General features: G+C 37.4%; 1 protein-coding gene across 5 annotated transcripts in view; it reads left to right on the top strand.

Annotated features, from left to right (window-relative positions):
• The window catches only part of LOC131785190 (cartilage oligomeric matrix protein), a 40,949-nt gene that overhangs the window by 16,393 nt on the left and 10,834 nt on the right, over positions 1-13,722 (top strand). For 4 of the 5 annotated variants that reach the window (XM_059102036.2, XM_059102035.2, XM_059102038.2 and 1 more), the window contains one exon: positions 5,070-5,140. The gene's annotated coding sequence lies outside the window, so the exon portion shown is untranslated. Of the gene's footprint in view, positions 1-433; positions 488-5,069; positions 5,141-13,722 lie in introns of those variants that run through there. The other variant, XM_059102037.2, reaches the window with a different exon arrangement.

The raw sequence follows: 13,722 nt of genomic DNA, 5'->3' as shown, positions 1-13,722 counted from the left end.
TTTAATCTGAGATTTTGACGAAAAGCTGATATAACTCTTTCAGTACTATAGTTGGAATACTTGCGAATCACAGTTTAAATACTATAAATTTGTGGGTCGATTTTTTTTTAAGGTGCGTCTGTCATTTGACTTTCTTTTTCTCGTGTCACAAAAACGAAAAAAATCGTGCAGCAATGGTCACAATTTTCTCGTGTAATAAACATAATCACATTAACTTGTCGAGGCGGAATCTATTAAAGGAAAGGTCAAGCCTTCTGTGGGCGTTCATTTCCTTGGCCATATTTTTACGCAACTTAGACGCCCACGCCCTACGTGTGGTTAGGACTGTTATTTTCTTGCATTCCATTGGTTGTTTTTGGTTTTGAAAATGCAAGTTAATTGTTAAAACTTCCCGCGAAGCTTGCTTCAAGTCTTTCATTCCTTGAAAGTTTCGTCCTCAACAGGCCGGAAAATCTACAAAATCTTCAGTTTTTGACAATCTTACCAGGTTTGTTTGAGACTTTTAAATTTAGTCAGTTCAGCTTTAGAGTAAATCCCTGTTATCGCTGAAGATCTTTCTCCGCTTTTCAGAAGCGTCCACGCGGTAAACGGGATTCGTTGCAAAACTCTGGGCACACACACCTACACACCACAATTTTTCTGATATATTTACCATTAGTATTAGTATAGCAAAGGTTCGTATTTTTATCCAGTTGTCTAAGAGCAAAGCAAACGAACGTTAAATTTCCATGTGACATTTGGATAGCGTGGCCAAATTTGTGGTGTCACTCAGTACAAAACTGTTCGCACGATTTTCAAGTGGTCAAGTGATGAGAGAGTGCGCTCAGCAGTTTGTAAACAAATAAACGCTCTTTCCACTTGCCTTGTGACCTTTTGTGTAATACTACGTCGAAGAAAGAAAAAGCTAGGCTTGTTGAACGACGTCTTAATTATCTGAGCCTTAAAATTGTCTTCCAGTGACGTAACAACGTTCCATTGGAGCGCTGCTGTTACCCTGATTGAGTTCAAAGACAGCGGTTGAAATTAAGTGCACATAACAAAATCAGGCAAATCTTTGTTTTGTTTACCCTCTGATACACGGGCTGCGAATCAGCACGTCCAGTTTTCACAGTCGGTGTTAATCCTGTGATCAGACAGGATAAGTATGCGGTCTCTCAGTGGTTTATAGACGCAAAACTGTGTACGAATTGCCGAAATCATGCCAACGATGACACAACTATTGTCCTCTCTCTTTGGTCTTTTCAATGAGACGCTCCGAGAGTGAGAAAACCCCGAGGCAGCTCGCTGTCGGAGCAGTGCTATGTCTCAGTTGTCTTCCTAAAATAAAAGGGTTCATGTCTAGCAATGAGTTCTAATAGGATTGATGACTATCCACTGGCATTTATTAAGACCTCAGTAGATTAGGCACGTTATCAAAACATGTACGATTTTTTTTTAAACACTGTGAAGTATGACCGCTTTTCTACAAAACTTTCTTAAATGAAAAGGCTTTTATTCAATGTAAGGATTTTACACGCTATCAGTTAAACCAACATCTGGCATGGATACGAAATCATCAAACGAATTTGATGGTTTGAAGTCTATTACTTCTCTTTTTCCCTCGGCCGGAAAAAAGAGAGGTTTTGTTTGTTCAGCCAAAAAATGTTTGGACAAACATTAAACCGCAGGTAAATTGCCTTTCTTCTTGCTTTCCTGGAGTTAAACAAGTTCTCGTAACTGCTTCCGCTGTAGTAAGAGTCAGAGAACTTCAACCGTCTTTAGAAACCGACGTTATCTCCTATGGCTCTTGAAAATAAAATTTGCCTATCTTGAATTTTTGAAGTTCTTCATCGCTCATAATCTTTTCCAGCCTCGGTGAGGATAGTATGATCTTTAGTCAAGTTTTTTCCGTTGCTGTCTTGAGTAAACTGAAACTCTGTAGTTTCCTTTAAGGGGAAGGAAGTTGAACACAAGAAAAAAAAATTGACACCGCTGAAATATCATGACTCCGTTCCTCTCAGATGAAGTCAGGAAGCCTACATTCTTTTGCCTCAATGGGAGTGGCTTGTTTTGTTAAGCTGCTTAACTTGCGTCACTCTCAAGGGCTTGAAATGATCAAAAAGAAACAAAATGTTTTGGATTGTCGAAAATGTGACGAGGAGCTCTTCTTCTCTTATGAAGTGTTTCAGCTTTCACGATGGCGTTTGGAAAGACATGCCTAAGGGAATTCCGCTCCTGTCTACATCCGTCATAATACGGACCAACAATATCACGCGATGATAAGGAAATAAGCCAATTTCAGTGATAACATTTCCTTTCATCTTCTCCCATATTTCTGGCCGGACAAAGGTCAACATTTTTTAAAGGGAACAAGGCCTCTTAAATTCAACGAGACTATACAGTTTACAAGCCAAACTATCCTCACTCTGAGTCAAAGTCATTTATTTAGTCAGACAATGCTCTCATCTTTAGCCTGACTCGTAAATTCTGTTGTTTCATTGATAAAAGCTAACTAAATAAAGAGGTAAATATTTTTCTTTAAGGTTCAGTGAATTGAGGAGGAGGAACGAGTACTATATTTTGCGGTTTTGTCTCTTAAATTTTTATTACTGTTTTTCGGGTCTAGTTTAAGTTTTATTTGTGTTTGTGGTTTTCATTTGCCTACGGGGTCCTTCTTGTTTTTTGTTTTAGTTCGCATTGGTAAGACCCCCTTTCTGAATACGCCCCTAAACATGCAGAAGAAAATTAACACAAACAGCCTCCATAACCATCTGACTCGAGAGAATAGTAGTGTGTTGACGTAGAGTTTCCTACTTACAACCTGAAATGTTCTCAGGGAAATGCAGATTAGCTTGGTGATAATGTACCGGCTACGACAGCTATCGTAGAATAAATCAATTGAGTAAGACCGATTTCGTCTCAATTTTTTCAAGTGTCGAACGCGTTTTGCTGCAGTTTTACGCCCTTTCTGCCTACCGACCGACGCATTAGGCGCACGACCACCTGTGTAGAACATTTGTTTCGTGAGAACCATTGATAAAGCGATCCAGGGAGCTTTTTGATGTAGTCTCTTATAGGTCTTTCCTGATTGATGTTTGTAATGTTGTCAGCTTAAAAAGATCATTTTCGAACTCTTTAAATTGTAAAGGTGAAATTTGCCACACTTTCTAATAACTACTACAGGACTCCACATACTCTTTTGTGGGGGAATAGCTGATTCCACGAAAATTACGTACAAAATAATAATATTTATGTGGCTTTCAAAGCAATACAAAGTTTGTATTACTATCCAAAGAAAAGCTTTAGATCATTTGGAACTCACTTTTCTTTTCTCGTTCTGTTGTCAGCTTGCATAGATCAGTTTTGTGCTACTCAAGTTTTTGTAGTGAAGGAATCGGAGCTTTTTCTTTGTTCTGCATGAAAAGCCATCATGGAACAGTCTCTTACTTGCGTGGAAACATTGCTTCCTAAGGAATTAATCCTAAAAATAAGTTTATCCAAAAATTACGTCTGGCCCTAAGTTTATTTTCGTTCCCGTTGATGGCTAGTTTAACAAGTTCCTCTCATTCAAAGGTATCACTCTTTTTCACCTCGTTATTCACCCTAAATTAAATCGAAGATTAATCGAATAATACCGTGAGATGTTCATGTTGCGTGTCAGGCCATGTTGTTCAATTATTCCACTTGACTTTCAACGTGTTTAACCGCCAACGGGTAAATGTATCATGTTTTCAATTTATCGCAATAGTGGACCGACACACGGGTTTTGACTTGCTTGTCGCGGCCCATCATTAGCGAGACAGAGATTGAGTTCCGTAGAATTGCCGATTACTGCGCCTTAAGCTAACATGGAGAAACAGGCGGTGATGAAAATTGCGGTGCAGGGGGGATGTTTTGGACCTTAAACGGTCTCAAAATAGATATGTGTAAGACGATTATTTCATTTTGGCGGTACTTCCCACGCAAAAACGCTACGCTTTCACCTTCGCGTCATCTTATGTATGTTAACGAGAGCATATTTTACGGCTTGCATCGGCGAAAATTGATAGAGATCAACTATTCCCGAAGACGCCAGCCATTTCGTTGGGCCAGTTTCATTTAATGCATGTGCAATGAGAAAATTTCCATGTCATGGGCTCACTTAAAATAAAAATTACACCACAGCTAAGAAAACTTGTGTAGATTTGTTGCTTATTTCAGTCACGTGGGTTGAATTTCCTCTCTTTCAGTGTAGGTCGCTTTGCATACAAAGAAGACAACACTCGAAAATGTTGTAATAATGAGTTCTTCCTGGAGATCATGGCGTGTACAGTTATCTGTAAATAACGTAATCGTGTTCTTAATTTAGTCGGTTCGCACGGAAAGGAGAAAATTTGTGGAACTTAAATTGAAGAAAATAACTACCTATAAAAATTTTGTGGTGCACCACATAATAGTTGTTTATCACGTAACAATAACGATCGCCGTTTGTTTACTTGTTTGTTTTTTTTGTCACGGGGCTAATTGTTTGAAATAATCATCTTTCAACTGGTAACGATCTGAAGGGTGAAATAGGCCTCGAATACGCGGAAGAAAATCACCTATTTCACTTTGAAACGATCCATGTAATATTCAACTGAAAAATGTTTAAAAGAATTGCCAAGGTCAACTCATATTTGCCGACCCCAAATACCAAGATTGCACAAGTGAGTTGTTTCTTATTAGGGCTTCGATATAATTTAAACGATATGTTCTGTCGCTGATGTCTGGGATTAACGATTTGTTCTTTCATTTTACACTAGTTGCTTAATAAGATTGGGGTCGGTAATAGAGTAATACCATTCCTTTCTTTAACATACCTTGTTATAAAAATTTCTGTTCTCGAACGATCGATCGTAATAGACAGACAATGACGAGTACATGACAGTTCGATTTACGATATTGACCAGACAACAATGGCTGAAAGTAATAGCATTTACTTGGCGAACCATTTGACACGACATAGCATGTCTTGCTTCGAGACAGATGTGTAACACTGACGTAGCTGATACCCCGAAGAACCGCCGAAGAGTTTGACACTGGAGCTCACGTTTGGTTTATTTCTTTTCTAGTTTGCTTCTACTTGAACGAATAGCACCTAAACTACCAGAAGAAACCGTCTTTGGCAAGGACAAGACATTCGGTGAGTCTTTTTTTTTTTTGTAATATAACGTTTGATCTTGGCTTTCCATACGAGAGACTGAGTATTTAATTGTATAGTACAACTTCTTTATACATGGAGCATTTCTTTCTTTTAAACAAATATTTACTTTTCACCTCATATCTAAAACTTCTCTTTAAAATAACAAAAGCTTGCATGGCTTGACATTTTGCCAAATGGGTCTTTCTACTTGATATTGTTGCAACATTTTCAATTTACGTCGTATGTTTAGAGTAGCTTTGTAAAATGTGCCTTGGTTGATATACTTTAGATATACAGCTTTTAAATTTACTTGCATTTTTTGTATTGATTGTGAGGAAAACACTCGACCAGGGGAATGAAGGAGTGCTTGAGTGTAGCGTGATATCGTGATTTCTGCTCGAAATAGACCTACCGCGCGCGTGGAAATTGAAGTACTGTGCGGCGATTAACCACAAGTTACATTCTCAAAACTACCCTTTGCTTCTCTAGTGGATTGTGAGAGATTTCAATAGGGTATGAGAATAAAAACGTCACTGTTATTTACTCTAGCCTTGATCCAGAACAACATGAAGAGGATTTGATCATGACACTAGACAAAGTCTCAAATTAGACGTTTGAAATATACAAAGAATCTTGGAAATTTAAGCAATTCCGAAATCTGTGAGAGTGACTCATGCGATGTCTGACTATCTGGAATACTTGAGAACATTCTCAGCATCTACCTGTAATGCCCGAGAAAATTGAACCGCACGATAGTTCAACCAGTAAAAAATGAGTTTGTAAACATTCCACAGCTTTGAAGGTTATATAACCTCGAAGCTTCCTGGAGAGAGGCATCACAGCGTGATTGTGTTCCTGTGAATGGTCTTTGTGACGCAATGTGCACTAATTTTACTTGACGTTGCAACAAGTCAATAGGTATCCCTGGCATTGAAGATCAAGTTTTTCTTGCGGAAGAATATACATTTTTACACAGCCTGCTGTCAACAAAATGATAAATGTTTATTCAATTATTGCATTCACTAGGGCTAGTTTTATCAAATGAGTGTTTAAAGTACGATTGACGGCAAGATACATACGAAGCGCGAAAATCGAGCGATAAACTCAGATAATCCAGTTCTCATATTCTATGGTTTATCAAGTCTGAAATCAACTTCGAAATTATCACCTCCTTTCAGTCTTTAGGTTATCTTTGAAGTCATACAGGTTTGTTATAGTCCGAGAATCTTCTTTCATCATTCAGCCGAGATGGAGCCATCGATAAAATATGCATTTGTTTCGCGCAGCAGTTCAGTTTGTGACATGAAAATGGGTAGTGATTTCAGCATGGTTAATCGATTAAGGCTGGCCGTACTTTTGGTCTTTTTGTGACGCTTATATGTTTGCTTTGCGCCGACACCTAAATTGATAATTCTCCTGCTTGTTATCTTTATGCGCCAGTCAGTTCTTAAAAAAAGTATATCGTTTGTTGGTTTAGTTCTTATGAATCAGGGTGAAGATTTTTCCACCACATATCGTGACTATTGACGAAGAAAATACATTCTTTACGAACTGAGAATTTCTGAAAGCCTCAACATTTGACCCTCTCAATGTGAAACACCATAGTCGTGCATTGCAAGCATTTTCGAAAAATATTGAGGGAAACGTTTGATTCTTTGTATGTGGTCCGAAATTAAAGAAACCAAGAGATCCAAGACTTTAAAATCTGAAACATATATTGGTTTCTTTATACATAATTTACTTTGGAAAATACCAAAATAGAGTGAAGGATATTCTCAGTGACATTCCTCTTTAAATTACTGTGACATATCAGGCCTCTTTCCAGATGATTCCGACCGTAATTCTAGGAAATCTATGACACAGTAATATTATTAGAGCTAATGGATGAAAAGACAAGATTGGCTATGTAAACACTCGAGCATTTTTATGACTCGTATAGTGTTATCTACCGTATCGTTTTCATGAAACCATGCAACGGTTATACTATTGATGTGATCGTAAATTTGCCGATAGCAGATTTGAATTGCGTCTTAATTTGATCTTTATCGATTGTGCTTAAAGTAAATTGGAATCCAACGACAGGTAAAATCTTTTTTATGTCAACTTGTGTATATCTTATTATTTTTTTGGCAAATGATTTGTTACCTTTATACCTAACTGAAAAATCAGTAAAGCAACTACCGCAGCTTTATTCCAAAATTGTGTCCGTCTTTTTACCTTTTTCAAAGTTGTTTCCCTGCTCCCATGATACCCTAGTCTATTTCTTATTCACTTCACTGGGTGTCGCTTGTGGTCATTTGTGCTTCTTCCTTCGATAACGCCGTTTACTGTCACCTACCACGAATCACTCTTTACCGCACTTAGCGTCATACAGACCTTTTCGAAATTCAGGAATCCAAAAGTACCCTTTACTGGTTGCAAATTAGACCAGTTTTTGTTGCTCAAGTACCTTTTAAGTGTATGTTTCAGTATGAGAGTCTTCAGCGAAGTGCACAAGAAATCTTCTAGGATGCAGATACCATTACTCGTGCAATGTTCGACTCACTCGGATTCTCTGTTCACACAAGTATTCAAAGGCAGCGCAGTAAACCTTAGTCTTGGTACTTCATAAAATTTATGCTTTTATTTGAGAAGAGAAAGAAAAAATTACAGTAATATGAGGCGTCCATTTTCCCCTCAGCTGATCAACATCAGCGATAAAGTAGGTAATGGAAAATGTCTGCACAGGGAATTTATATCTTGCTATCTGATTGCTGAATGCCCTTCGGTCTGAAAAAAAAAAAACCAAAAAAAAAAAAACAAAAACAAAAAACGGTTCTCCCAAGGGGATTTCACTGTCAGATTTTCGTGATTCAAAGTAGCTCTAGTATTTGATTTAGGCGTCACAGTAACGATTTTTTTTGCTACTGTCGTCAGCTAAAGACATATCTTAATTACAATCCAGGATTTACCTCTTTCAGTGAAATTGCCAAGAGAGATCCTTTATCCAGAGGGCATTATATTTTTAAGGATGCTAAATCTGAGATTACCACATGTTGACCTTTGTCATGTTATTTCAGAGCGAAAGAAAACACTCTAACCCAAAGAAAGCATGTGAGGAAGCATTTAATTCAAACAGGAACAGCTCATTAAGATAAACATTTATATTTTACGCAGTCTTAATGATGGTATTTCTCCAAAAGCACGACTTCATCAGCGGAGGTTTAAACCAAATTCGAAAATCGTGCATATCCCCGATCTTTGTGAAAGGATTGACTTAGGTGGTAATCCTTTCGTTGGCCACCAAAGAGTGCTCTCCTTTTTCTTTAACTTTCAGTTTGGAGAGATACGGGTTATACGTAAGAATAATTGACATACCCGAGGACAGACGTGTTGCACATGATTTAACCCTTATCTGTGAAACAGTGTACATCGAGATAAGGCATGATTCATTAATTCTCTTCATCAGTCACGGGGCCTTAGTTATTCGTTCCCCCTTTTGAAAATAAATAGTGCTCGGAAGACCAAAAATTCATAGCACAACTTACATCGAACGGTAAGTCGCATATTTAATAATGAGTGTAACTTAGGGGACGCTTTCTTCATCGAATTTTCTGTCAGTCGTTCCTTTTTTTTGTTTGTATTTTTTTTCTTCTTCTGGCGGAATGTTTTGTAGAGAAAGTTAAAATGTATAAGGTAATTATACTCGTGTCAGCAAAAGTCACGATAAACAGACGTATTAATCTTGGTCAAGACCATATACATCTTTTTCAGGTTGTAGACCGTAAAGCTAGTCCTATCTCAACATAAAGTTTCCGTTACACGTTTCAGGGCTCGCACATTTATTATTACAAAACTGAAGTTCCAAGCCACCGATATTTATGGACGATATAGTGCACAAGTATTCCATTTTGCTTCAGGAAAAACGTAATCAAACCATCAATATTCTCATTAAGCAATTGTTATATCAAAATGTGTAGCATTTCGCCAGCTAAGGTCAAGTCTGGCATTGTGAGTGTTGTGCTCAATCAAACAACTTGCTCTGTTTCTCATGAGTCTATAAATCCTTCAAAACATTAGGAGCACGTGAATTTTTTGGAGTGCTGTACTTGTTATACCTCATATAATTATGCCACTTGTAATTGGCTTAACTCAGGGCAGTCAAAGTTCCAATAGGTATTCATTGGGAAGAGTATGTCAGCGTGTTAAGCGATTTGGTCGCAAGATTTGTCACTGAAAAAGGGATTTTAGACAAAGTTGTAATGGAACTCTCAGATCTGAGCACGGTTTAGATAATTTATAAAAGCAAACGGCAACGTCTTGTTTCACTGCGGCTTGTATTTCTGATGGACAGCGGCGGCCAGTTAGCAAACTGGACTGAAATTGTCCCTGGAAAATAATTCTCTTGGAATTTTGAAACCACTCGCGCCATTACCAAGCATTTTGACTAAAGTTGCCCATAACACATAAATTTCTGCAACACGCTCCTGGCGCGCCAAGAAAAACCAAAAAGGATTGTTTAGGAATAGACATAGGAGGCAATGTAGTATCTACCATCAGTTGTCATGCCTTCTGTTTTCCAAATTATGTACCGCTAACAATTTTATTTTCAGGAATGCTGTCTTGGATAGACTAGATTATCGTTAATCTCATTTTCACCGCCCTGACTAAATATTCGCTCAAGATTTGTCCATCTGATAACGACTTAAACCCACGAAATCTTGGTTGGCCTTGCTTTTTACCGTAAGGTTAAATCAGTCTTCATTATTTGGATCACAGCGAACAGCATAGAACTTGATTTAGTGGTCTCGTGGAAATCGATTCTCTTTTATCCAAATGTGAGTTGCTTTTTCTACTCTTCAAGAATTCAATTTGTGCTCGAAGGGTTACCTAAACAAAGTTCTACCAAATCATTAACGAATTTAATACTTCTGTGCGTGTTTTCAGCTTAAAGTTAAGTTTTATTACTTTTCATCGCCAAATTTTCATGGGGTATGTTTCGTTAGGTCTGTTTACATTTTCGAAACCTTTTCTTAGATATTTTTCTTTTGTGATGAATGATACGTTCTGGTGGAAATAGAACTTTGAAGAACAAAATCCTCGGTAAAACACATATTAAAACAGTCTCTTGTATCTTGCTGGAAAGATACATTTGAACAAAGGATAAAGGGAAGATCGAGGCATCTTTTTTTCTCACCTAATTCTCAGACTTCTGAGGATTGGCATCGCACATCTCTGATAGACCGTCATCTCCAGCGCGCCTAACTGTGTCCCACAGCAAGGTTGACTTGATTACACTGCATGAATAATTTAAAAGCTCCTGATAAGTATATGAAGAAACTCTCTGTTTAATATCAAAATTGTGATTAAAGATACCATTGATTGCGGCACCAAATTGATAAAACACTAAATGAAAAATTTTGAGCATGTTAAGCCTTGGTCTTGATAAGACAGGTGAAAATGATATTTTTTTTTAACTGAAATTCTCTATCATTTTCTCAAGAGTGCCTAGCCTGATTCGTAACACGCGCTCAATTTACAAATTTTTACAGAGAAACACTTTTCATTGCCTCTATTGCCTCTGAGTTTCAGTTAATGGCTTTGAGCCTCAGTTCAGAACCAATGGTTAACCACCGGGAGCTCTGTTTAAGTTCAACGTTTTCAAATACATTTGGAAGAACGCATCCTTTGTTAAAATGTAGGAAACTGGGCGTGACTATGGACAGGTCTAATGATACTAAAAATGTCTCACTTTGTCTTTGACAAAGATGCCGCCAGAAACGTTAGACTCCGTCGGAAGTTCTGTTCTTTTAATTCGATTGATTTCGTGAATGGATGACGTAAATTCTTTTCATTTCGAGACTGCGTGGTTAAGTTTAATTTTTTTAACTCAAATTTTTGCATTTTTCGCAATTTTCAACGATACATAAATTCAACATTTTCTCCAAAACGAATAATTTCTCCTTGGGTTTATCAAATTCTTTTCTTTCGAAAGTTAACGCCATTTCTGTTTTCAGACTTTTGCATGGTTTCGCGCTTTTTATCAGAGCATAGTTGAATTTCTTCAATAGTATTTAAAGATCAACCCTGCTGTGTTTGTTATGGCTGTGTGGTTTCGTTTGAATTTCTTCCCACAGCCAGTTGTTTTCAGCCACTGCTTTCTTGACTTTGATTTATTGTCTGCCCTCTTCACTCTTCTAGTACAAATAAATTGGATGCACTGTAATACATTTTCACATGGATTGAATTGACATGAATAACTCATGTCTGAGTTTATCGTTGATGTAGTTAGAAAGGTATTAGCAAGAGGTACGTTCGCCTTCGGCTAAGGCCTTGAGACAAAACTCCTATAATCATATCACTCGGAAAAGGTCTTTTACTATCTGCTGCCCAAAAAAGGTTTACTTCAAAAGTCCCATAAGTAGTTATACCGGCTGAGAGAAAGAGACCGAGGAAGTTTAGGTAGAGGAGACAAAGCGGTGGTGTATTTTCAGTCATTGAAAAGTCCTCCTAATTATCTTTGATGGATGTTTTTTAAATACGCAATGTGTGCCAAGTGTCAGACAGTTCTGGCGACAGCATTTTTGTTGGCGGCCGTACAAAACTAGATTATTTCATTAATTATAGTTGTACGTAGATTTGCCTTTAGTGGAATTTAAGAAATTAATACAGAGGATCAAAAAGGAAAAACAATTTAACTTGCTTAAGTATTGCGATTCTTAGATCAAGGATACACAATTTCTTAAAATGCTTTGGAATTTTCAACCAACTCTTAATTAATGCCTTAAAAGGAAAAGCAAAACTTGATTTCTTTGGCTCACTCACACTGACGATTAAATATTAACCCTTTCACTCCCAATAGTCACCAAGACAGAATTTCTCCTTAAAATATCAACACGATCTCAAGTGAACAAGTGATGAGAATATAGAAAAATATCAATTAGTGGGTTATCATTTGATTCAATACCAAATTCTCCAAACTAAAACTATAAGCAGTGTTTGGTAGATAGTTGGGAGAATTACTAAAGAGATTATGGGAAAGGGTTAATAAGTTTCCAAATGGAAAAAACATATCCTCGCACAGAGACCAAACATATCCTTATTCATCAGCCGAACGTGAATAAGTTTCCTCTGAGTGACTGTGAGACCCAAGTACTCCTTATCGTCTGTGTTCGTTTGCCTTTTCTGTTGGTTTTTTTTCCTTATTTTTGAAAGATTAATTGCAGAAGAGTGGTTAGTGAAGCATTTTCTCACATTGAAATGTTTGCATAACTTTGGAACGCCTGGATGCCTACAATGTACCCATACGTGGATAATTTCAATCTTATAAAATACACAGCTGATGTTTAGTGTTCAACAAAGTATATCTTTTGTTTTTTCTAAATGCTGTATTTGCTTTTCTTTGTCGGAGATTCCGTACCCCCCAGGGAATGGTTTCGAATTATGCTCTTGTCTTAGCCACAACAAATCAATTTACCTTGTGTACAAAGGCGAAATTAATTAAAAAGCAAAAATTCCAGCTAGTTGTTGCTAAGAATGCAGAATATTTTCTTTGTTTGCAAAATGGTATGATGAATATTTTACTCGAGTAGACAAAGTTTGCGCGCATGGAACGAAAGGAGAGGGAGGCTAACAAAAGCAAATCTGGAAAAGAATTCAAGTCGAGGCTGTAGTAAGCGAAGTTTTCATGACAGGTTTGTTTTCGATATTTTCTTTGCACGTAGGGAATAACACCATAAACAGTGAAATAAGCGAGAAGTAGCTGGTTACATTCGACTCACGTTCGAGGATAGGTGGCTGCTGTTCCAGGTTATCTAGTGAAACTCAGCTGCTTCACTGTCTCTCTGAGCATTAAGTAACGGAATTATGTAATTTTGAGCTTGAGCAGTAATTTACGAAGTAACGGCCAGAACAGAAAGTTTAAACGGTTTGTTATATAATATTGCGCAAATAAGGTTATCGTAAAAGTATAGCTGGTTTGAAAATGCAGACGGACTACTATTTTTTGTAGTATTGTTTGGCAATGGATCAGCACTTTAAAGGAAGTCATCATATGTATTTCACATTTGAATTGTGGAAACTGACTCATATTTGACAGCAAAGTCTTGCATAACTGGTGGAACGTTGTAACAAGGGAGTTTTTGAAGTAGTCTCCTGCTGCTCTCTTAAGGTCACTGAATAACGTGCGGCTGCGTGGAGTCGGTACCGTGACGCACTCTTTTATCGACACAGGGCTTTCTGTGCTTGTCTATTGAAACGCGCTATTTGTTAGACAAAGAAAAAATTGCGACTTCTTAATCCAGCCTTTTAACACTGATGGTTTAGAGTTGGATTCTGGTAATACTAGGAATAGCTGATAGGAACCATGGCGGACTGGTATCTTCGATCGTCTCGAAAGTTTGTTATAGGTTCCATGCCAGTTCATTTGAATAAAGTTTTGCACCGTGCAAAGCTATCAAATAAGAGCCAGATGAGATGCAAAAAAACCTAAAGTCAAAAATAGGAAACAATAAAACTTTAAGAGAGAACGAATGACTAAAGATGACGAAGATTGACAAGGATTATCATGATTGCAAATGAGGAACTTAAAGAATTTGTCAAAA

Source organism: Pocillopora verrucosa, chromosome 4, assembly GCF_036669915.1.
Source record: "Pocillopora verrucosa isolate sample1 chromosome 4, ASM3666991v2, whole genome shotgun sequence".
Taxonomy (NCBI): domain Eukaryota; kingdom Metazoa; phylum Cnidaria; class Anthozoa; order Scleractinia; family Pocilloporidae; genus Pocillopora; species Pocillopora verrucosa.
Note: the sequence above shows the minus strand (reverse complement) of the source record. Positions and strands in the feature narration are given on the sequence as shown.